This window comes from Aptenodytes forsteri, unplaced genomic scaffold (assembly GCF_000699145.1).
Source record: "Aptenodytes forsteri isolate BGI_AS27 unplaced genomic scaffold, ASM69914v1 Scaffold273, whole genome shotgun sequence".
Classification (NCBI taxonomy): domain Eukaryota; kingdom Metazoa; phylum Chordata; class Aves; order Sphenisciformes; family Spheniscidae; genus Aptenodytes; species Aptenodytes forsteri.
Window position 1 is genome coordinate 3,954,854 of NW_008795041.1, and position 26,628 is coordinate 3,981,481.

A 26,628-nucleotide genomic window follows, 5' to 3' on the forward strand; every position below is an offset into this window, starting at 1 on the left:
ATTATCCTATCAGTACAGGAAGGAAGGAATACCACACTGTCAATCCAATTATTTTTCTGTGTACTTTTGCAAGGAGCGGAAGGGTCAAGCACATGATTTGTCTTCCTCAGGGGAAGACGAAGGGAGCTGTCATCTTTGGGAACTCAGTACCAGTTCTCTGGAACTTGAAGAAAGCCACTTTTGTCAAAACTTCTCAGCCCTTTCAGTAACCACCAGCTTTTAGTGGTCACTGTAGCATTTCCAGAGGCACTGGCTCCCTCTGAAACAGCTATCAAATGGACACACAGCCGTACAGGATAATCCTTGGTATCCACAACACAGAGCTGGAATTCAAACAAGTTAGTTTAGCCTCCACCTCACAGAACAGCAAATTTTCTCCAAGGTCTCCTTGGAAGAAGCTCTGGAAAAGCCCACCTGGCTTCCTCCCTCAGTTGGGCTCTGAAGCCCTCTCAGAAGTGAGATACCTGGGTGTGGAGGTGTGGCTGCTCACAAATCAGACATATTGCTGCATTAACATCACCGCACATGGTGGTGCTAATGAGGGAGAGCAATGTCCTGCTAACCTCTGTCCTCCATTTGATGACCCCCCAGTGTCCCCTCCATTTGACTTTCATGTTGCTTTTGAGGGATGGTCAATCAGATCATTGCTCTTTTCCTCTTCCTCACTGTTTCACCTGACCCTCCCTCTGCTTCATTTTTCTTTTGGTTTCCTATCCCATGCATCTCCTCCATTCCTTCTATTTGTAGCATTTTTCAGAGCCATGCCTCCTTTTTTCAACACAGTTTGCATCCATTTAAGACATGTACATGTACTATCAGTTTTCTCTTCACCTCTTGCAGCTGGGGTTTCTTCTGCCCCTGAGACCTTGCCAGAGATCATCACTTTAAATGCCAAATATGGAAGGGCTTCACAATCAACATGGACATGCCAACAACTCTGGCTATCTCACTTACAAAAGCAATCCAGCACCACGTCAGTCAGCCCACTTAGTTTTCTGTCAACTGATTGTTGTAGGTTATGACCAAGCATCTCCAGACAGACATGTGGCCCCACTTCTTGGCACTTGACAGAAGTGATGGGGATGAACCAAAAGCAAATCAAACCCGCTATAATTCAATACTGTTAGAAGAGGTGAGACTGGGTTCTATGACTGCTAGTGGCTTATGAAAGAGCAATTCTTAAATATTATTGTATTTGAAAGACACCAGTTAATACTGTATAATATACACTATTAGCTATTGATACACTTGCTTTGTTTAGGGAAATCTGAAGAATAAAACAGATTGCTGTTTCCATCAAAACACTTCAAGCTGAATTTAATAGTGCTGAAATGCTAATTGTGAATTGTACTTCACATCATACACTGCAGACTAATTTAAAAAGAGGAAAACATATTATGTTAAATACCACAATGCATGCACTATGAGTCATCTAAGCATATGATGAACTGGAACAATACCAGCAGCACAACATAAAGCAGCTGAATTTAAGCTAGAGGGAGTACAATACCTTTTGATCAGGCCTAGTATATGACTGAGAATATATACAGCTGCACATACACCATTAGATTTCTGGCAAAGAAAACAATGTGAACATTTTTTCTCTCTCTCTCTCTTCTTTCCCCCAGTGCAATCCTTCCAAATATATTTGCATTAAGTCACTAAGAAGCTAAATAAATACAGCCTTGTTTGTATGAAGAACAGGCAGCTTCAACATCAGTTCCCCATGCTCCATTGTGAAGCTGACCATACTCATATTACACAGATGCTTGCTTTTAGCATCCTAATGAGAACTTTCAAGAATTCAATTACTATTAAATTAGCTTTACTGAATGTTATCAGAATGCTTCTGAGGGTTTCATATTATCCTATCAGTACAGGAAGGAAGGAATACCACACTGTCAATCCAATTATTTTTCTGTGTACTTTTGCAAGGAGCGGAAGGGTCAAGCACATGATTTGTCTTCCTCAGGGGAAGACGAAGGGAGCTGTCATCTTTGGGAACTCAGTACCAGTTCTCTGGAACTTGAAGAAAGCCACTTTTGTCAAAACTTCTCAGCCCTTTCAGTAACCACCAGCTTTTAGTGGTCACTGTAGCATTTCCAGAGGCACTGGCTCCCTCTGAAACAGCTATCAAATGGACACACAGCCGTACAGGATACTCCTTGGTATCCACAACACAGAGCTGGAATTCAAACAAGTTAGTTTAGCCTCCACCTCACAGAACAGCAAATTTTCTCCAAGGTCTCCTTGGAAGAAGCTCTGGAAAAGCCCACCTGGCTTCCTCCCTCAGTTGGGCTCTGAAGCCCTCTCAGAAGTGAGATACCTGGGTGTGGAGGTGTGGCTGCTCACAAAGAGCCCTCCACTTTCAGGAGAAAGGCCAGAACACTGGTCCTGAGTCCTTCCGTTCAATAATTTTCCATGTTTTCCCCAGCACCTTGGAGCAATGTCCAAAGTAGTATTACAGAGGGTAGTGTACTTCAGTTATAGTTCCATAGTTACATTATGTGAATGCTAGATATTTTTAAATAGGCTTTACATGGACATGTCTCCTTTCTCTCAGCATTCCTCCTTCACATCCCCGGATACTCACATTTTCCTCTAAAATATGAACTAGAGAGCTTTTTGGTACTTTACTGTTTTGATTTCCATTCTGGTAGTTGTGTTTCCTCAACTCTTTTCTGAGGCTCAAGCATTAACAGGCCTCCATTGGTTCAAAATTGTATTCAGTTTCTGAGATGTGTAACAACCCGTCATGTTAAGAACTGAGCCAGCAACTAGAGTAGGGATTTTTATATATAAATCCTCAGATGTCCCACTGTGCCCATCATTCATCAATAGCTCAGTCAACTGCCCTGCTATTAGAAGTGGATGATGCCAGCAGGGATCAAAGCACAAAGGACTCCGAGTGCATATTAACTGAATTAAATTGTAAATGTATTAAACTTCCATGAAGTCACAGGTTGATTTTAGCTTGTTTAGCAACTAAACTTCTACTGGGTGGGTATCACAATACCCACATACAAATATATACCTACAAAAAGAGGGAATCAATACTCTCAATACATTGCAAATTTAAAAGAACCAAACACAATTAAAACCTGCTTAGCTTAGCAGTAACACAGAAGAATATAATTATTTCTCACAGTGCTTAGATTACCTTCTCTGTTAAAACCTTTTCTTCTGGAAAAACTTAGCTGTTCAGAGAGCATAAAGAACAGTAAATAAATATGTGGCAATAGTAATTTAGTTATTCATATTACTGGAAAAATGGTTGTATTTAATGCTTCAGCACACACGGTGCCATAAGATTGCCTTTTCTTATTTTTTTAACCAAGCCAGGAAACCGTTACCATCCAAATATGCCAAATCTCTAGGTACGCGTATACCCAGCTAATTCATGTTGTGACTTTGCAGTGCAAGGTGGTATACCACTGTGCCGCACAGCAATAGGGGACCCCAGTGACACTGTTAGGTGACAAAAGCCGGCACTGTGCTTGTGAAACAACGGCACTGCATGTTTCATGCAGGAGGTAGCAGCCAGAGGGTGCTACCTTCTTTCAACATCAGTCACTTTTGTGCCAGACGGGTACCATCCCTGGCACAGAGCAAGGGGGAAGGCAGCAGGTGTGCTCCCATCTCCCATCCTCCTGAGCCGAGGCAGGACGTATCCTGCTCCTTGCACTCCAAGACGGAGATTTCTGTGAGCCACCAGCTGTCGCAGGACCAGGAGCTTCTGCTGATGGAGGGCAACGCACAGCAAAGGGATGTCAGCCCCAGGCAGCTTGCGAGAGTCGGGCAGGGTTTTCCATTCAGTGTTGCACAGAGGCGAGGAGACACCACGAAGATGGGAGGGAGCAGACACGACTCCAGCCTGGCTGGCCTTACACCTGCAGCTGCTGAGTCAGCACTGAGAGGAGAGCATCTCCCTCTCTCGCACTCATGTCCTCACTGACCACCTGCCCCTTGTATGAGCACATAGCCTGAAGAGCCATAGAAAAGATTCCTGTGAACAAGTGATTTGGATTGTACTCTTAGTGGCTGACGAACAGCGCTTTTTTATTTCAAGCGAACCAAATGGTGTTGACTAGTGTGGACCAAACAAACCATGCATCAGTGGCTTCGTAATGCCAGAAAATGAATCCACTTCAGCTGAACCACTGCAGAGAAGTCTCCCCACTCTAGTAAATTGGAGAATTAGACAGACACCATGTCTTTTAAGCTGTGCAAAAACAGGATAGTTGCCCAGCTACTTTCCTTCATCCTTCTTGTACATTCATTTTTACACATGGCAGAGAGAGACTTTAGACTAAACTCTGAAGGCTTTTTCAAAGTCAACCCTGTGGCTTTTTCCTGCATTTATTTTTACTCAGCTAAGATTCCATTGACTTCAATTTTAACCCAGCAAACTGCACCAAGCAGAGCTTTGGGGGGGAACCTTGGTATACATCTCAGAACAGGGGCTTCTAGCTTTCCCTCCTCCTGTGCTCCTCCAGGGTAACTGGCAGCAGCACCACACAGCTACTTTACCTCTTGTCACCCCACAGCAATGATCAGCACGAGCTAAAAAAGGCAAACAGTGAGGCTATTATTTGAGAAAAGAAACTGCAAAGATGCCCATGGTCTATGGAGATGACTCATTCCACAGCACAATCTAATTCCAAAACAATTACAGCAAAATCAAAATCCTCACACAAAGGAGAGACGAAGCACGAAGTCTGGACCTCTGCTGAGCGCATGCCTCTATAAAGCTGACATTACTGCAGAGACTGCACTGCCATTTAACCATAAAGCACAACTGCCCATTTGCCTTAAACTCCTCCATGGAAAATTAAAGGTAAAGAAAACAGAAAACAGGGCAGCAGGGGTTCAAATGTGAGTGCTTGTGCACCAAATTTGCTACAGCAGTTTAATTCAAAAAGAGAATTTTCCTCCACTGCAGTTTAAAATAAATGACTCACTGACCAAAACCAACAGATTATCATATTAATTGGTAACTTTTATGTTCATTATACAGTAAGAGAAGACTACAGTTTCTCTAAATATGTTCATTACTCAGATAATTACCTGAAACAATTATACAACACAATTATCCAAACAATTATCAAGGAGGGAGATTATCTCCAGATGCATCACGAGCTATTCTATGAAGTGTTCAATATTTATTGTTTTAGTTGTATTGGCTAGCTGTGATTGATCAAATGAGTCATACATTGTTCTGTCAATTCTCCATTGGGAACTACTTCTACAGCAAATATCCACTAATTCTAACTTCAGGTGGTGTAAATATCACACATGTGAGCTCACGCTTCACATTCATACTCCATGGCAGAAAAAGTCTGAACTAAACAAAATCTAATCCAGCCAAAATGCCACTCGACTATGTATGGCACTGCCTGCACTTTCGCTTGAAGCAACATTTGCTAACAGTAAAAAGCAAACAAGGCCAATTTCTGTGAAACATTCAGGTGAATAGTCAGATTCCTTCTCTTGATCTGAAACTAGTCACTAATTTGGTAGCAAAGCTATTTGAAAAATCAGTTTTCCATGTCACTGCAGAAAATTAAGTGGTAACTAGCATGATCTAGTACAATATCGCAAATTGTCAATCATGCAAAAAAACTTAAGCTTTTATTTTAGATATGACTTGATGAGGTTCTTGTCTTGAGCTTCAACTAATTTTTCAGCTTTTCTTGAGGTTTAGAATGAGCCTAAGAATTCAAAGCACACCCACAGTCAAAGCGGGCAAATTTTACCTGTGCTTGTGGGCAAAAGGAAGGGAAATGATAAACCAGGCTTCGGCATCTATTAACTCTGAGTAAAAATTTTAACAGATTAGCTGTTCTGAGTCCATACTGATTCCAATGTCATGTTTTATAATTAGTTTCAGGACATGCTATGAAAGTCCTAAGAAACCATATGTCCTGAATAGCCAAATTGTTCAGCAAGTTCACCACCAGCTCATTAGTATTTCTGTATCATTGTATTTCTAACATTTTTTGGAAGTTTCAAGGATCATTGTGCCAAGTCTCACTGAGGTCCAGCATGTCCTCTGTTACCTTAAGCAGCAAGGTTTAAAAAGCCCATGAAGTACATCTCATTTTATTTTTTTAAAACATCACATATTAAGAGGTTCCAGTTTGATCACTACAAAGACTTGCCACAGCTTACCCTAATAGCACTTTCTTCAGAATATTCTCGGGCCTTATTTTCAGATGATCTTCTCTTAGTTGGATGGATTTGACAGTACAGATGGGCAACTGAGCCCTAGGGCTAGGCATGAGTTTGACTTCTTAACAAAATTGTATCTACAAAGAACAGCATATGAAAAGACAAGTTGCTCTGTGCTCTGCAGCTTCTATTGACTTTAAACCACAAACTCTTATTTCCTCCTCTGCTTTCACAGAAGAATTTAATTGGTACCAAAGTGAAAGATCCCAGCATGACCTGTCTCCTCTATAAGCCACTCCAGCTGTGATTGTGAGCAAATTTGTACATTCAGACGCTGCTGCAAGACAGACCTTCCTAATAAGCTGAGTTTTTGCACTGATGGAGGAAAAAAGTACTTGGTTGGAAACAGGGAGAGCTAAGGCTGCCCTTACCCCACCCTTAGAGTCAAGCAAAGCTTTAAAGGCTCCAGTAAGGACCAAATGAAAACAGAATAAGGACTTGACAATTTATTCCCCACAGAAGAGTTGGTACAGGTATAGGCACTAACAACTTGTGTAGGATAAGTGTTAACCTATAGTTTATTAACCTATAATTTATAGGCATTAGGACTGCAGTTCCTCACACATTTTTTCCACCTTTCTGACCAGAATCCCACTAGGGGTACGGCTACTTTGCAGTCACTAGGTTTTTGGCTGCGTCATGAGCAAATCTGAGGTAGCTTTAAACTACCTGCTGCTGCTTATGATGAAAAGCCAGTCACGCAGCCTCAGCATATGTTCACTACCCATCACTGCAGGGTGGGCACACTTTGTGAACTGTGGCGTGCTGGATGGGCATCCCTGGTTTTCAGACACTGGCCTCTCTACTCTGAGTGTTGCAAAGGGGGTGGTCTGATTCAAATGTATTATATGTGCCCATCAGTGACATGACAATATCCACAGTCACCATACCTGTGGCAACGCGTTCCTCTTTCTGATTCTGACTTTACAAAGCTTAATCCTTGCATGTTAAAAGAAGAATTTAACCACAAAAAAAATTAAGCAGTAGTTTCTCTGGGTATTTTGAGCTAGATATTAGGAAAAGAGGTTGACTATTTTTCAGTACTGCCAATGGAGGGCCATAGCATGCAGGTAAAGAGCAACAGAGTGAAGAAATTATTGGAAAGACAATGCCAGTCCTTTAAAACAGTACTTCAGATGGAGCTAAATGTTAACATATGCAAAATGCTCTCAGTGTCCCAGTAGTCTTCTAAGGAAAAACTGAAGGCTACTAAAAATAGTTTAGCTAGGAGAATTTTCCCAACCTTGGGTACTTTTCTATTTATCTTTCGAGTACTACAGACACATAAAAATATGTCACATGCACATCTGGCCAGAGTAAATGGATTTCATCCAATTAAATGTATTATTTTGGAGCTGGGAAATTAATGACCAAACAGAAATACATAAGCAATAGAAACAGCTTTAAAATTATGTGTCTTCATAATTAAAACATAAAACCAAATGGTTCCCATAACTTCGGTTTGAAACAACTGAGTATCACCTCCGCATGCTCAGAGGAGTGCTTTCTGCAATCAGTGGAACTAGAAAGGACAGACAAAGCCAGAGGTGAAAGGTAGAGCTGGCACACGGGTATTATTCTTTTCTTGCTTTTTTCTGCAACTGAATTGCTCCAGATCCTGAGTTTGCTTATTTGTTACTTAAGGCTCCAATCATGCTCACTCCTTTCCATCTCAGTCATAAGTAGACTACCTGAAAAAGTTCCTCTTCCAGTAATGCTACTGCAAGGATGGATAAATCAAAATTTTACCTCTTATGTAGAGGTTCTTCCCCCAGGTAGTTTGTCTGAAAGCAAGAAGTTTCAGCCTGGCACACTGGGAAGTAGTTCACTACTAAGAAAGTAACAAGGTCTTACTGAGCTGCTATGCTATAAGAGAAGGTAAGGTAAAATAGTCTGCAGGATGAGTTCAGGACAACATCAACCAAATACCAAATGCAAATAATGGACCAAAGATTTAATGCCCTTTGGGATACCATTGCTGCTGAAATTTGTGATTCAATGAAGCATGGATTTGCCACTGACTGCAATGGGACTACGATTTCATTGCGTGTTTGTGTTACTCCCAAAGTGTGGAGGACTCAGTTTTTGAAACTTCAGGCACAAACCTGGAAAGATTGAGAGAAAAAAGCTAGTCACAAATAAGAAAATGTAAACAGTGATTATAAAATGAGCCTTTTCTTTAGCAGGATTTTTGAACAGAGAAATAGCCATGTAGATTAGTAGGTCAAGTAGGTCAGACTATTTTTTGGTAAGTCTAAAATGTTTTGCAGAGAAGCGTTCATTTCAATGACATTTTAAAGAGGGTCCATACAAATTTCAGAAGGAAAACAAAGGAGAGAAAAAGGAATCAAAACACTTCCTTTCTCAATTTGAAAACTGACATTTTGATTCAAACATTTTCACGTAACAGAATTATAAGGTTGTGATTTTGTCCCAGTATGGAACAAAAATAGATTTATAACCTTCAAAAAGTCATCATAAAATCAATCTTTTTCCTTTGACCAGCTCTCTAATTGTCTGAAATTATATCATATAGCTTAAGAAGCTGTCAAGAAATGTCCACAATTCAAAGACATTATGAAAGTAAGCAAAAAATAAGGTAATTTTTTTAAACGTAACCTGACTGATTTTGTAAAAACTTTGGCTTGATGGCCACTTTAAATTGCCATTTTCCTCCATATGTGGAACTATAAATCCCTTCTTGCTACTAGATGTTTGTGAATCGCTAGTGATATCACATCCAACTTCCTCACTTTTAATTAACAAAAAGAAAAAAAAAGTTGTTATTGGCCATACCACCAAAATCTGGTATTTTCATTAACTACTATTCTGTAGGCGAGAACACAGTTGTAACTGCTGTTGGACAGGCTTTGACTGGAAACTCAGGTTTGCTTTCAAAAATATGTATTAATGGTGGGACGGGCACAGAGGAGGCAAATCGCCTTCTTCCTGGCAGACTGAATTTGTGATGTTGGCAGGTAGGAAACAGACGTTTCTGTGGTCTGGAAACCAACAACGTGAAGCTTACGACGGGCCTGAGTTTCTTCAGTGGCTCTACACAGCCAAACCTCAGCTTAGGGACTCCTGGAGTCCATTTTCAGAGCCACGTCGTTACTCCGTAATGCTGTGTTACCCCTGCCTGGATGTCTAGAAATCCAATGGAGGCAACGTTTGGCACAACTTGAAAAGGTGTGGTGAGAAACAACCTAATTAGGCAGCCTGTCACTAGAGGGCAATGCAACACTGTAGCTGTCCCATTCCTGCCACCTCCTTCCTCTTGTAGCCTGTCTAGCCCATGTTCTCTACGAGCCTCATGCTCCCAGGCGTGCTCCAGCTGCACCGGGCGGCACCTCGCCCCTGCCAGCAGCGTACAGTATGAACCAGCAACACTAGCCTTTGGACACAGTGCCTGTGGTTTTGCGCGGTGCGCGCAAACCCGATGAGGCTTTACTTTGCAGAGTAAATGAGACCAACCTCATTCTCAATCTAGGGTAAGACGCCGCTTAAAAATAATCCTTTTAATTAAACAGAGGGATGCAGGGTTTTGCAAAACACATGTAATGTTCGGTGTGTAATTGGAAGACTGTTAACTAGGTCAGGGGACATCTGTATATAACTGGACCTCCTGGCAAGGTGATACTGCAGGAGAGAATAGGCAGTAACAGAAGAGAAGCAAGAGCTTGAGGGAAAATTGAGTCTTCATATAAGCAAGCAAGAATCCCATTTAAGACCAAAACCCATAGTGCTTGTTAGACATCTGCAACCGCATATATTCACAATCAGTTTTGTCCAGAGAGAGAGCAAACAACCAAGTTTTACACAGGCAGAGTCCAGAGGATATGTCAATCTTGAACTCTGTGCTGAGGTAGAATAGGTTTGGTGCTACTATGTCACGTTACAAGAGTTTGGTCTAAGATTTGCAGTAGTTAAAGAAAACACTTATTTTCACAGAAATGGAAAAATTACTCTTTTTAATGCAGATTAAAATTCTGTACCCAGTTACAAATCAAAAATTAACAACTTTATCTAGGTCAGGGCATTGAAGCTACATAAAAGTTTTATCCTCATTCACTAAATTTTAATTTTAACGTGGCATGTTTGACAAGTCTTGTGGGACTACTTAGAATCCATTGACATCCTTCTGCCATTGGTATCAAAGCCTTATCTTTGAGACTCTTGTTTCCAGATACCTAGCTGTCACAGATTATTTTGTCTCTGCAATGGTGTCACAATCAATGGCTGCGTAGGCATTCACATGCATGCAGCCTGTTTGTCAGCTAAAGTTCACACACCACAGAAATAATCACCTTTAGCTATAGAAACACAGGTTTCTATGTAATCACTTAAAGGTGAAGCAACAACTCAGTTTTTTATCCCTTCCAGCCTTTTTAAAGTTACTGGAACTGCTTGCCTGTAAATTAAAACTCCCAAACAACTCTACAGTTTAATTTGCAAACAATATTTTATTCCAGACATGGCTATGAGAAGAAAAATATTTTGCATATTCCTACCATCACTTTTTTATGACTATTTATGGCAGAAATGTTGATGCACTAATTGACAAAACTCTCTGTGGATCTGGAAGACATCTAATCCTGGAGTAGAAACAGTACCACATGATTTATCTGGTCAATCAGTCCTGAATTACAGAATAAATAATTGTGGCCTTTAGCATTTGAGCAATTACCAGGCTTAAATACAAACCTCTTATTGAATAATAGTTATGACATTCATGGAATCTCAAAGTACATTCACAGATCATTCACTAGCAAAATTTCACTGTCAATATTTCAAAAATACAAATGGTGAAATGCATATCTATAAGGTAGGTGCAAATGGGTTCATATCAACTTGTTGGAAATGAATTTGACCCAGAAAAAACCCAAAACTTTTCTTCTGTTAGTATTACCAGGCAGCAGCCAAGGTTTGTCCTCAGATCTGCTGTTAGCATGGCTGTGACTCAATAAAAGAAATACTCTGTCAGTCTGGGCAGCTAGCTAGTCCTGGACTTGTGCACAAGCTTGCAGAGAAGGGAAATACGTAGGACATTAAGAGACATTCACAACACATGGCAAAATTACAAAGAGATATTCTTTTTACTTGGACTTGCGTTCCATGACACGTACCCACTGCTGCCATCTTGCTTACAGATTTCCCCCGGTGCACTCAGGTTCAACTGTCCTTGTGTTTCACAAGACCCCAGCCTGAATGTGTTGCACTAGGTCTGAACTCACCAAAGTATCACATCACCCTGCATTTCTCATCGCGGTCCAGAAACTTTTTGCTAGTGGAGAGCTTTAAATCTACTTCCTTCTGTGATTTTGCACATAGACCAACTTTCAGGTACCACAGGCCTCTAACAAACATTGGGCTGGGATGAAGAAAAGGAAGGATAAAATACATTCAATAATATACATTCTACCTGATTAACATAACTTGGCAGTGCCCTCACTGCATCCCTGACTTTCAACCCAGCATGCACTCCATTCTGTCCCAACCTGTTCACATCACTATGCACCAACTTTTTAACCTGAATTTACAGAAAATGTTAAATGCTTTTCCTGTCACACAGTCACCTGAAGCTTCCTGCATTGTTTCCTCACTTCTCTCCTTCAGAATCACTGTCTAGTATGGGGAAACTCTGTTTCACTTGCCACCTTCCGTAAGGAATAAAAACGTGATGATAAAACTCCAAGAGTGCCTAGAAATGTTTCTGCCCATTAGAAATACTGGCCTGGTTCTACCTAAAATAGTCAGGGGGGAAGACTAAATAGATGTACCTCACAGCCATAAGGCACTGGGTAATTTTTCTTAAGAGAAAAATGTGATCTTATTTACAGGTGCTTGGTATTGACAATTGACCTTCTAGTTCAAATTTTAGATGCTACTCCTGAACCCGGCCACAACTAAGCCCAGAGTATTTGTTCTTCTTGACATATTAGGATTACATTTATTGAATTTCAGCTTTTTTTTAATTGAATGCTGATGCAAAATCTTACCACTTTATAATATTAGCCTTATTTCTCTTGCTTGTTGCAGGTCCTTAAGTGTTCCAAGTACCATTCTTCCTTAAAAATAAAGCTCTTACTTGTTTGCTTTATCATTTCCTTAGCCAGATTTCAGATTGCATTTTCCTGACCACCACAGCTATTCATCCACGGAAAGGACTAAAGGACAGATTCCTTCTGACATTCTCAGCATGCTGCTGTGAAGACTTCTGGCTTCAAGGACCCATAATGATGGAAGATGAAAGCTTTTTAATGGTTCAGCTTCTTGACTAAATTACCAACACACAAAGTTCAAAATAAGTTCAAAATTCATATTCCGCTCCTCAGGAAATGACACCAATGAAAGCAAAGTAAATCTATCAGGACTGCTGAACACACACATATGCATTTACATACAGAAAAGAGAACAAAATTACTTTTTTCCAAAGGGGAAAAAAAAAAAAAGGAAAGAAAATGGCCTTTTTGTAGGGCCTAATTTCAAGGATATTCCAGGATCCATTCTCCATTATTTATGTTTGGAATAATATCTTCAGGCAGGCAAATCAGCCAATTCTGCAAGTTGGCTTCCTTTAATTATTTTCTACATAATTCAAGATGGAAGCAAATTCTTTTCTCCTTACTCACACCTTATAGCAGAGGTAAATCACTCCCTCCCTCTTTACACCTGCAGTCAGTCATACTATTACATTTTGGTAGGTAGAGTGGAAAACTTTTTCTACACTTGCTCATGCACCAGGGTGTTTGATTTAAATAATCAAGGTATAATCAATAATTTACCTCAGGCACAGTGCATGTTTCTGTGGCTACAGGACTCCAGAGATTGTTCACATATCCGTGCCTTGAGTCCTTTGCCACCTAAGAAGCCCCCTGCATCAGGACAGAAACCCAAGCCACGCAAATCATAAGCTAGTTCCCCAGCCATCTTTCTCTTGATCTGTTATGGGAATGTCATCTTCATTGAAAAGGTAGAAAGGGAAAATCTGAGTTTAATAAATATAACTTCATCTCAGCTATATTCCTCATTGAACAGCTGCCAAAGTTGCTTAGTACACAGGTTAATCTTTGCAAGTGGGGGCTATGTGGCAGCAGGGGAGCTTTTAAACCTCCTGACGGTAGCAAACTGAGAAACATTTTTTAAGCATGGCCCATTCCTGTGGCTGTGGGCAGGGGGGAATTCCAAAGAAGTAGTACTTCAGTGAACCATATGCGGGCCACAGGAGTGCATTGGGCATCAGTACCAGAGTAGTCCCTGAATCATAGAATCATAGAATCATTGAGGTTGGAAAAGACCTCTAAGATCATCGAGTCCAAGCATCAACCCAACACCACCATGCCCACTAAACCATGTCCCTAAGCGCCTCATCTACACGTCTTTTAAATACCTCCAGGGATGGGGACTCAACCACTTCCCTGGGCAGCCTGTTCCAATGTTTCACCACTCTTTCAGTAAAGACATTTTTCCTCACGTCCAGTCTAAACCTCCCCTGGCGCAACTTGAGGCCATTTCCTCTCGTCCTATCGCTAGTTACTTGGGAGAAGAGACTGACACCCACCTCGCTACAACCTCCTTGCAGGTAGTTGTAGAGAGCGATGAGGTCTCCCCTCAGCCTCCTTTTCTCCAGGCTAAACAACCCCAGTTCCCTCAGCCGCTCCTCATAAGACTTGTTCTCCAGACCCCTCACCAGCCTCGTTGCCCTCGTTGCCTGAAGCCATGAAACCATCCAAAGCAAACAGAATAGCTCAGGACACCACTTTGTTCCACTGACACACACTCACCACCGAGCCCTGCCCATTCCAATATGCTCCCTTAAGTCCCTGTATCAGTTGATGCTTGTCACTGGTTAGCATTCTGTTATCTCAAATACCAAGGACACTTCCTAATTCCAAATACATAAGGACCTCAGATGTTACACCAAGGGAATGCTTTAATGAATGTTGACCAATATATGCAAAAAAGTGAAGAAAAAAGTCACCACTTTCTTTTAGGCATCAGATATGGCACTTTGCACCAAGGAAAATCCCCCACTGAGTTTGTAATTGCCTAGTAGAAGAGGAGAATTCAAAACAGAACTGAAAGAAATAATTTAAAACTTTGCTGATCTGTGATAATATTATCAACGGTTTTCCAACTTTAAAAAGGCCCTGAATAGTATATAGTAGGCCTAAAAGCAAAAATAGAAATAAAAAACTCCCCAAACTGCCTCATCTTCACATTAAGATGGATTTTTGCAATGAATGAATAACCTCTTTCACTTTTAATTTAGGTCTACCCATCAACATGGCTGTTATTATTCACAGCAGCAAAGCCCTTGCCACACTACAGCAGAAATAATAGCTGCATCTCCAGGTTCTTTTTTCCCCAAGAATTCACAATGTTATTTAAAAATAAGTCTAATATGCCATAGGTACAGCAGACAAGGCTGCTTTTAATGAAGGACTATTTTTATTTCTGTCCCAGTTTTACATAACATGACTGGAATTCGTTTGTGGAAGAAAGGATCATTAATAGCACGCCATCTCTCCCCTGCATGCAAGGACTCATGACACCCTTGGACATTTTCAATATTCATGTTGACGTCTATATTCTACCAAGAAGCACTATGCCATTTACTAAACAGCACAGGCAAGACAGTATCCTCGATGTTTCTGTAATACATGATGTAGTGTTTCCCTAAGAAAAGAAAAGAAAAGCAGGAAATAGATCTATTGCCAAGTAAGTCATGAACTGTGGAAGAGCCATCAGCTTCTTCATTGATGCCTGTCCAAAACCTAGCACAATAGAATGCTACTGCCTGGCTCGTGACTGGGACTTTGATCCTGCTGCCACACAGCTAATGCTGATTGAGATATACCATTGGGTCTTCTCTACTGCATGGCAGGGAAGTGAATTATAGCATCGAGTAAAGCTTTTTCTGCTCTAATTCCACAGTTCAGTCTTTCAAAGGGACTTCAGTGAGACGCCCAGAGCATGTGCTGTTATGATGGGAGCTGGATGTTCATGTCCCCAAGGCCCACCTGATTGCTCCCTCCTCGCTTTCCATAGGGATATTTTTATTCAGAGTCCAGAGGAGGTTCCTCTGCAAAACTATCAGGAACAAAGCTGGATGTGTGCTTCCCGGGCTACTTTCTGAAAACATATAGAAGGAAACAAATGCAAATATTTGCAGTCTTATTATTCACACCCACACATAGAACAGTATAAAGAAGTTAATTACAAGTGATGCAAGTGGCTAGGTTACTATACTGTACTTTCTATTTTCACCTTTGTTGTGGACAGCCTCTAAATGTATTCAGATCTCTTCAGCTGAACCTCTGTAGCATATTCAGTATTTCTACCAAACAAATTATTTGGGCTGTATCAATAATGCAATTATTAACATATAGCCTACCTTCCGAGACAGTTGACAGACAGCTGTGATGGAAGATGTAGGTAGAGTCATCTTATTTTAATTTGGAACTGCTGAAAACCAAACGGGAAATTAAGGAATGACCTGAAAAAGGACCTTCATGTGAAGAATCTCTGTGTAACCACCTGGGAAATACCCCTGGCTGAAACTCCCTGGTTTCAGCCACGTTATTGGCTTATTTTTTCCAGATCTATGGGGTTTGCATTAAAGTCACCATTTACAGCTGTTGCATTCAGGGATATGTGATCATTGAATCAGAGAGGAAGGAGGAAAATGTTACATGACTCAGGGAAAGAAAACCTACAGTAGGGCTCTTTGCCCCGTCCTCTTACCCACCAGCCAGAAGCAATTTTGGAACTAGCCAAGACTTGCAAGGAAAGGCTAAAATACAAATAAGACTTAAATGAATAGGCTTTCATTGGTGCAGCTGTTTTATCTTTTAGATGTATAGTTTGGGGAGAGATACAAAATACACCAGGTTCTGGAAAAAGGGCTATCTCGAAGCATGTAATGAGGCCTGATCACGCTGCCAGGAGGCAAGAAGTTTCTTCCAGGAGCGGCTTCCCAACAGTGGAGCAGATGTGCATAAACTTAAAGGCTGCAACCCACTGACCCAGTGCAGGAGAGGTTCTGCCCCCGGGTGCACTGTAGAGGTGAAAGAAGTGAAATACCTCACCTAAGAGGTAGGGCACCTGGAAGACTCTGAAGCTTTTTGCTCATAACTTGCTGAGAGATAACCTTGCTGAGAAACAGGAAGGCCCTGTAGACTGCCTTTTGTATTGTACGTGCAGGTATTGTATATACCCAAAATAAAGAACCTGTTCTGAAGACCTACCAACTTCAAAATAATGCTCAAGACAAAAGACACACAGCTCAGTTCTACTGAAGTTAAAATTGTACTGTTTTTCAGATTGACCTTCTATGAACTTTTACGATTGCTGTACTCAGAGTTTAATACTGACCCAATTAAGTATTCCATGTAGAAAAGATTCAGCCTGCAGTGCTGTGAAGTTGGGATCCCCTTTGAGCAATAATGTGTTTTAAAAAAAAAATACATGCACAAAAATCCATGATATTAAAAGGAATCCAAATCTAAAATGCTTTTTAAAATCAAGCATGTGTTTAAAATTGTGCCACTTACGTAAGATTTAGGGCTTAAATAATAAAATACTCATACAATAAAAAGTAAGTTTATGACACAGTTGTGACATAATAGCTGTCTTTTAGTTTATTCAGAGTAACCACAAATGATTTTTTTTGTCTGGGAATGTCTTACTTCTATCATCAGAATTATAATGTTATGCATCACTTACATGCATGTGTAACAGCAGTTCCCAAACTCTGATCGTTTTACTCATTTCTACTACAATGCAGAGGTAAGTGATTAGCTACTCATTTCTCTAATACTCATACAATAAAAAGTAAGTTTATGACACAGTTGTGACATAATAGCTGTCTTTTAGTTTATTCAGAGTAACCACAAATGATTTTTTTTGTCTGGGAATGTCTTACTTCTATCAGTATAATTATAATGTTATGCATCACTTACATGCATGTGTAACAGCAGTTCCCAAACTCTGATCGTTTTACTCATTTCTACTACAATGCAGAGGTAAGTGATTAGCTACTCATTTCTCTGATTAAAGTAGGTAGCAAGAATATTTCACCGAGGAAAGAGATGTGAAAGGTATGTTGCGAATGAAAAAATGTGGGTGCCATGAATGAATTGCAATAATTTTAATGTTTGATATTAATCAGATGAGATAAAGAAATTACTGACATACTTTTCCAGCTGCTCACTCTGACACCATACTGATAGGTAAGCTGCTCAAGACTTATGTATGAGAGACTTAATACAGCTAATAATAAATTATAATGAAGTCTGAACAAAGATATGTGTAAAATGACTGTGTCCACGCGACATTTCTTACTGCAGGAGGAAAGGCTTGAGTCAGCAGGAGGCTAGAGAGCTATAGTAATGAAATGAAAATTAGCTGGACATGAGAGAACCAGGGTTCTAACTGCCGCTGAAAGCCAGCAGGCAGAGCATACAACCCACCTAGCCCTATACAAAGTCATAGAGTAAGAGAGATGCAAGCCCTCTCCCAGCACCATGCCTGGACTGGAACGATGTGCAGAAAACATATTTATTCTAGCTTTGGGCAGCATTATCTCCAGGGCTTCAAGCCTCTACTGCAGGTAGGATAGTTAGCTTTCCTATTAAAAATGGCAGGATAGGGCTGGAAGCTGAAGCTGAAGAGATTTTGTTTAATGAAACTTCACTGGGTCTTACACTTCAGTGGTATATTAAGACCTAAAAGCATTTTAACCAAAACCTTGGACTCTACTGTAGAATTCAAAATACAGACCTTCTGTTCCAGCTCAAGCAAATGAATGATGCAGCAGTCTATCACTGTTGAGAAATACTGTTGTCTGGGTGCCTGAATACAGACCTTGGGGCAACTAATTCTCTTTACCTCAGTTTGAAAATCCCAGCTTCAACAGATGCATCTCCGCTAGTATTTTAGCTGGGGTCAGGAGTGCGCTTTTGAAGAGACTCTCCTGAGCATTCCCCTTTATTTCATTTTGCTTTTCACTGCAGGGCAATCTCAGAGCACACAGACTGCGTTCATTTGGGATGAAACTGAGCTGGGGTGCACTGAGCGCGCTCCATCTGCTCATGGGCGTTCATTCAGCGGGATGGAAGTGTATCCCTAAGAAGGTGTTAGTGTGGATGTTGGGTCTCCTGCATTCTCTGCTTACCTCTGCAGGATGATCCCCACCTGCTAATTTAGACATGCGACAGTGCACCCCGTCCACACACTGCTAGTGCCAGTCGGTACATCACAACCGGTAAGTTGGGAAAACAAACTTTTGAGATAGGAATTGCTTTAACTGCAGTAAACATTTGAACAAATGGGTGTTCGCAGATTTTCCAATATTACCCCTCTGCACAATTTTACAGCAGTGTAACAGGAACAGGGAATATAAAAGTAACTGTGACATATAGACAGACAATTTGAGCATATTGTACCCATAAAAATGCTCCTGATCGTTATCATAAGCACTAGTCCCTGCATACTAGTTATGTAATTCTGGTCATGTTTTCTGTAGCACAAAGGCGACAGTTTCAGGAGGGGTTGGTTAGTGGGTTGGAGGTGAATTAGTTTCATATACATTAAATTAATATATTCATATTTTCATATACATTCAGATATTTCCATAGATCCTCCTATACAGAAGAGACAAAAAGACACGCAGCTTTCCAGGAAAAATATTTCAGTGTTAAACATTCTTTCCTAAAACAAAGTGTATTGTTTGGAACAGTATTTTAGTCATCCTTAAAAGAAGGTAGGAATAATGAGTAACAAATAAAAATATTTTTCTTAAATATTTCTTAAAAATTTAAATATTAGACCACTGTATCAATTCCTTTCCCTTTTTATTTTTTTGTGTTATTGTTACTTGATTTTCCATTTCAGTGAAAATCTGTTTGATGCTTGGAACCAACAAAGAGGCATACATCTGTTGAATATTGATGATCTATATTCAAGCTGTGGTACCTAATTACAATGCATTTTTCATGGTACCATCACAGATTATCAGGACTGATTCTTGGTCAGTCATGACCTACTTAATTATCAGGAACTTAACTACTATATTTCTTGACTTTTCATGTATTGCATAGGGTATGCCTTTTGGCTCTTATGATCAGACATACTCCCTCCCCAAAGTATAGCATTACAGCCAAGTTATATTGATCAAATCATAAGCAGGCAGCTTTTTGCAATACTCCACAAATGTAAAAATGACAGCAATACTCACAAACTGAATGTGTTACAGCATATGAAAAACTGACTCACTCCTCTAAAAGCAAAACACAATATATCTGAGGAACTTCACCATAAAAAGCTTCACTCCTGAATAATTTTAAGAGTATTTTTAGATATTAGTGTGGGTGTGGGGGGAAAGCCCTCATTGCTTTAAAGTCTGCCTTTCTTTAAGCCACCATTTTAATAGATGATATTATGCAATAAGAACCAAGAAAGGAAAAGTGTCTAAAACCAAGGGATTCAACCCAGTGATAGTAATAGAAATTCACACAGAATGTACGAGGTTCTGTCTTAGAAATCTTTAGAAATATTTAGGTATATAGCTTAGTAGATCATTGAGGTTTATGTTCATATTAGATGAAAATATCAATATAATTCTTTCTTTCCAAACAGGTTTACACGAGCTTATTCTCTCTTTACCAGTATGTCTCAATCCATATGCCGTTATTACTCTGTCTTAAATACCAAGTCCTGAAATACAGGAATCTTGAATAGATGTTCTTGCTACCTGTTTTAGATTAACTGCAGTCCTTTGTGTCATGCAGTGGGCACTACATCAAAGAAAAATTCCATTTGTGTCTAGGAAAGGGTCTGGGCTGGTACCTGAGAGGTAGGATACTATCTACAAAAGAGGAATAATACAGCAAAGGAAAGCCAACATTTTTTCCACAAACCTCAAAGACAGAGACAGTTTCTAAGGGAGAAAATTCTATTTACTTTCAGTGCTGTTTCCATTCCTTAGCCCTCTGCTTAAGACTGCCAAAAAGCTTACACATACTGGGTCGCATCAATAGGACTTTCCAAACCAATGTCTTGTTTCTGAGGACAGCCATTAGCAGATATTTTGTGGGAGTGTAAGGACAGAGAAGGCACACAATCGTGCTTCCCTCTCATATGCCCTCCTCATTTCTGGCAGTTTGGAGGCCACCAAACTAGAACGTTACACGCATATCATCATGTTTAAGAGGTTGTCAGCCACCTTCTTCCCATAAATCTCTTGAACTGCTTTTTGATCCACGTATATTTTGCTCACTGACAAACTCAGGCTTCAGTTTATGGATGAATGCTTGCTGTGGTTTATTTTAAACAGCTTTCACTGTGTAACTCCTTGTTCTAGACTTGTGAGAAACAGTTGTGGAAGAAAGGAGAAGAGGGAAGATGGGATTGAAGGAGATCAAATCACTGTCTCAAGGGGCTTCAAATCACAGAGGCTTTCTGATCATATTAGAAAACTTGTCCACTATTCTCTGTGTGTACTTACCTGGATACCAAATCTTACACACCTACATCTGTGTTATTTAAAGTCTGTGTAGCACAAGGCTTAAATTGTCCACCCTGGCTCCCAGCTGGAGCATCTATTGCAATACATCATCCACAAAACAAGACCCTTGTCTGTCAGGAGGGGGTGACTTTGCATATCTGAAACATAGGTATGGCAAGGAAAGGAAAATCCAGAACAAACTAGAGATTACTGGGGAAAGATACTCCGCTGGGAGCTCGGGGCTTCTCACTAAACATGGCAAACAGGCTACAAGCCTCCGAATTTATTCCAGTGGAGCTCGCATAACTTGGTGTCACTGGCTGAGTAGAAGGTTTTAATTTCTTCTCATGTACCAAGCCAGAAATCTTCACAGGGAAATCTCAGCACACCACAGATACCATCAGTCCCTAAGAAGGTGGTCTCTTAGGACAGCAGAACCTTAACATGAGAAAAATAAAGTTTTTGAGTTTTGTTCTTCTTCTATAAATCTGGCTGGGGAAGTTCAGTGCCTGTCTTTTAGTCCCATTCCTCTGAATAACAGCAGCACAGTAGAGATGACAGAAATGGCAGGGTGGCATGCAGGTAGGTTGACTGCACTAGTTCACATCCTAAAGAAATAGCAAAGGCCATTTCTTTCAGCAATTTATGCACTGAAAGGCCACTGCAGTGGCTGGCACATTTCTACTGAAGTCCAGAGTGCGACCCCAAAAGAATACTTCACCTTTAAGCATACGACTGATCCCAATCTCAAATTAAAGATTGAAATACCTTAGGTAATGACAACAACATACACATTTAGACGTATGTTCCAAATGCAATAGGGTAATTATTTATCTATAAAGTTCTAGGGTCAGATCTTTTTTGTCAGGAATGCTAGCAATTGTGGGAAGCTGCCCAAGTATTTTAATGTTATCGGCTCACCGCCTCTATTCACCTGTCAGGTGCTGCACCGTATTTAGCAACTGCTGTCACCGCCACGACATTTGTCATTGGCTTGCCATTTTTGCGTACTCCTGAATACCCTGCAGCTGCTTCTCTGAAAGAGTGAGTCATCCAAAACTGTTAAATCTGGAAGCCAGTCTCAGTTTGGCTCCCAGCAAAATCAACACATATGATGAACCATCAACACTTGTGTGGAGGAGTTCAAGGGACTTGCAGTTAGACCCTAAAGTGCTGCGGGGAGGCAAAGAGCAAAACAGCTGCACACTTTGCACGGCATGGGAGCTCAATAACTCCTCTGTAATCTCCTGGGGGCTAATCCGGAGGGCCAGTCAGCACCATGTCATGAGCTGCAATTCAGCTTGGTGAGGGACCCATCCCTAAAATAGGCTTGAGGGGGAAGAAGCATCCCGTCCCCCCACGCACTAGCCAACTTGATGTGATCAACACTCAAGCTGTGCAGATGTCCCCATTCTGCTGTATCCAGCCATGTATTATTACAGTTATATTACACCAGAATCAAAACCAAATTTAAGACCAAATGTCACCAAACTAGGACAAAACACTAAGCAGGTATGAATGTTATATACTTAAAATACTATATACAAACATATAGATATATATAAAATTACATGATTGTGCATATGAACCTTCTCTCTAAGGAAGGTGCCTTCAGGTCAATAAGCATATTAAGAATCATTTAAATTCATTTCTAGTTGATCAATCTTTGTACCATTGAGAAAATATGAAATTGACTTTAGCTGGACATAATTTGCTCCCATTTGGGATCCTCTTAAACTCCAACAGCAAATAAATTTATATTTGGCTGCAGGAATTCTTTCAAACAGCAATAGCAAATAAACAGTAGCAACAAATTTAGTTATACATGTATGAGAATGAAATAGCAAAGTTATATGCTGATATTTCCTCAATTGTTTGTTGTAAATGATGCATTTTTAAGATTGCCAGTGATTATCTTCTATTCATTGGGTTCAGTGGCTTCACCTACAATGACATTCTCAGAGGCTATTTGAACTTTGCCTGGGGAGGTCCCAGGAGGTAGTTTTATTTGGTTTTAAATTTTTCTCTCCTGTAGAAAATCTGATTTGCATAGTAGATACCCTTTCGAGTGGTAAATGTCAATGTCCTATTATCACTTTACATATTTCAGGCTTATAACTGAACTACTGAGTGACGTTAGAATATTTTGTATGTTTCAAGCTATTCCAATCCTTTGCTTCATAAACTTCCGAAAGTAATAAAATCTTCTTTTGATGGAGCAGCTTCTAAACATGACCACGAGGTAAAATACCAAAAGCAAACATTTAGGCTGTTTGCGTAAGCAGTAGGGAACTGATCACAAAGTAAAACCAAGAAGTCTCAGGAGTAAATCAATCAGTGGCAATACTTTTTATTTATTTCTTTATTTTGAATATTTTAAAGAAAATTTTATAATACTTAGAATGTACATTTCAGGCTACCCACTGGACATTACACCTTTCTTTTTCCCTCACAGACTTCATCTCCTCCCCTTCCCACTCACAATTCTGATTTCAAAATTATTTTGTCATCTAGGCCTTTTTTTATTGTACAGGAATGAGGTTAGGCAGCCAAAGATAAGCTCACCTACATTTATGCATTCAAATCTGCATTTTACAGGAGCTTCTGCTCTTTTGGCATTGTTACTGTTCCTCAGTTCCTATTCTTCCTAAAATATTCCTTAGAGTCTTCCTGCTGTCTGGCACTGGTCAGGCCTGACACATGTCCCCTTGGACTCTGGAAGTGGTTAGGGGAGACAGGTTCTCTCCTATGAGATTCTTGTTGCAGAATTGGGGAATATAATTCACCAAAGTCTTGAAAAACCAGAAGTGTCAAACTTGGGAAGTTGAGTGGTGATTCCATTACTTGAAGGAGGCAAGGCTGAGAGTTTCATTTTATTGAATTTACTTATCTATGGACCTGCAGTTCTTAAGAGCTTGGAAAAGCTGTGCATTATCGTTTATGCAGAGGCTGTTCTCTGCCAAAATTTGAGTTATTCAAGGTGATTTCAAGGCACGTGCACACACAGATTCTCATGCACAATGGAGGAAATAATGCAAGTGACCAAACAAGGACCTTAAACATATCAGTGAAACAATGCTTCAGAGCACACGTTTAATCAACCAGCTCTTTCTAAAGCCAGAGGAACATTAAATTAGAAATCTGTTGTTTATAATCATAAAAATAATTCTGCATCAGACATGAAGATGGTCCTGCTTGAATGATGAAAAAACAATAATTTGGAGACAATGTATTAGAAGAAAATTTCAAAATTCATCACACAAACTATTCTGAACAGGAAATATGACCAGTTATAGTTTCAAAGCAAGCATTTCCTGTAAGTTTTACAAGCATCTCAAATTATTTAAGCCACCAGTTGCTGGCATACCTTTTCATAATATATCATCCACTAAGAAATAAACAATGGGCTACAGCATTCCCTACACAGGATTTTACATTGTGAACAAAACTTTTTGAGTTTATCTGTCTTCCCACTGATGTAAAATAGACAGCATTTACCTCTTGACAAGCATACAGCTTGGTCAACACTTCTGCTCTGACACCTAGAAAACATGCATTTCCCATCCTTACTACCTCAGGTCACACTGTGAGAAGCTGTAAATCGCATCATAAACCTTACTGATCATGAGGGTCATACAACCGTAGTAATACAAAAGTTGAAAATACACTTTCTGCTGATACTGGTGCCGACTGTAGTATTTTCTTAACCAGGGAAACCTCATGCACTTTCAAGGGATCTGATGCTGCAGGTACTGCAGACCCTTGAAGACCTACTGCCATTGATTACCTCCCTGCAGGGCTGTGGGTCCCCGCGTTCAAAGGCCACTCCTGCTGGAAGTGTCTATGACCAAGTGTACAGGCCACACTGCAGTGCCATGTGGCTATATTTAGGCTACCTTGGAAGCTGAAATTGGCATTGCATTATCAGCACAGAGCCCCTCTCAGGTTAATTTAATCTGCTAATGTCATTGCACTGCTTTTTATAGCTCAATGACTCCATTTCAATCCAGTCCGGTTACCTCTAAGCACCATCCAGTTGTGCCATCGCTCCGTGAAGACACAAACTGTGAAAAGCCCAACACATCCCTAGAAACATCTCACTAGGGAGATGCAGTGTTTAGCAGATATCATGCCACAGACTGCTAAGAAAACCCACAAAGAAGGGCGAGTCCTTGTTTTGGCATTTCTCAATGGCCAGATCACCAGAAATGCAAGGCAGAGCCTGACAGAGAGAGCAAAATCTCTGGAGTCTTTACTGACCACCCTAGAAAGAGAGATGTCCTGCCTTGGAGATGTCCTGATGGGTGGTGGCTCTCAGTTGGATTTGTTCAGGCAAAATAATGATAAACTGATATTGAGATCCTTGGAAAACACAGCAGTTTAAAGGCTGAAACCAGTTCTACCAGGCTGAAACCAAAACCCAGTGGAACTGAATAGGTAGGGAGTGAAAGAGCAACCACTGGATGTATGGAGGGAAAGCACTAGCCTTAGTTTCTATATTGCTTGCATTTGCGCTGGAAAATGACTCCCAACACTTTCAAGAAAAGATGGCATGGGCACCATCCAGGCTCATCAGCGGGAGCCTGGCAGGTCAGAAGCACCACAAGCTTTCTGAGCATGCATCAGCCAGGAAAGCTGCACAGTCTTCGCCTTGTTTGGAGACACCCCTCAACACCTCTCCCCAAAGCTTGCCAAATATTGGAGGATGATCTTTTGGTGGTGGGGAGTGAGGCTTCACCTTTTTTGTTTGGTTGTTTTGGTTTTCTAGGCAAGCCTTTGGCCAACCAAGTTCATCCCACTCAAAGAATTTAACTTCCTTCCCTCTAACACAAGTACGCCCAAGGCATTTACCTTTGTTTCTTTAAGGAACATGGTAAAAAACCCTCATGGTATCTCAATATTTACTTGTGGGAGAGCTCTGTCAATTGCATATGTCAGGGCACCAGGGGCTCCCAGTAGGCCAGGACCATCAGGGGCTCCCCATGTTGGGGGCAGCAGGGCAGGGCCTGGCAGCCAGGGTCCGTCCCAGCCAGGAGCAGGGCAGCCGGGGGTCACAGGGGCAGCCCCAGCCCCGGGCATCGGGCACCTCTCTGGGGACGGGGACAGGAGTGGGCTGAGGCTGGGCTGGGATGTGGACCCGCAGGTGGGCCTGGCTCGGCAGGGCCCATGACCAGGCAGGGCTGTGGGGAGCTGAAGACCAGCCCTGCTGCAGCAACACTGGGGCAGGGGCTAATAGCCCCGGGGGTCTGACGTGGGGTCCTGGGCCATTGGCGGGAGTGGGGAGCCCCAAGGGGGCTGGGCAGGGATGGGCAAGCCTGGTGGTGCCCTCAGGGCCCTGACAGCATGGGATATTATTTTTGTAGCTTCAGGCCAAGGATTAGATAGTAAAGCATAATCTCCACAGTTGAGCATTTGCTACTTTGATGCTAATTGACGTGAAGGTGAAGCAGTATCTCCAAAATAAGATTTGTTGGTGAACATTTGGGCTGTTTTGAAGAGTGCTGGTACTGAGTAAGGCTGATTTAATGTTTTCTCTTTTGCACAGACTTCCTTTCTAACTACTGAGCTGATGACAGGGCCAGCTCCAGGCATGAGAACAGTGTTTCTAGTGTCTAATGTATCTGAGGCAGCAGATTGCTACAGCCAGCAAAACACATGGCCTTGTAGGCTGGCTGTTGAGTCTAAGGAAGATACGCGTAGGAAAGCAGCTATTGCTGGGGAGGGGTGGGTGGGAAGGCAGAGGAAATCTTCCTAAGAGCAGCACTCCTAAGACCTCCAGGAATAACCCTTCCCTGACAGCACGGCAGCAAAGCCCAGCTTGCCAGGGCTTTCCCTCTTTGCTCCACAACCAAGATCATAGAATCAGAGAATCACAGAATGGTTTGGGT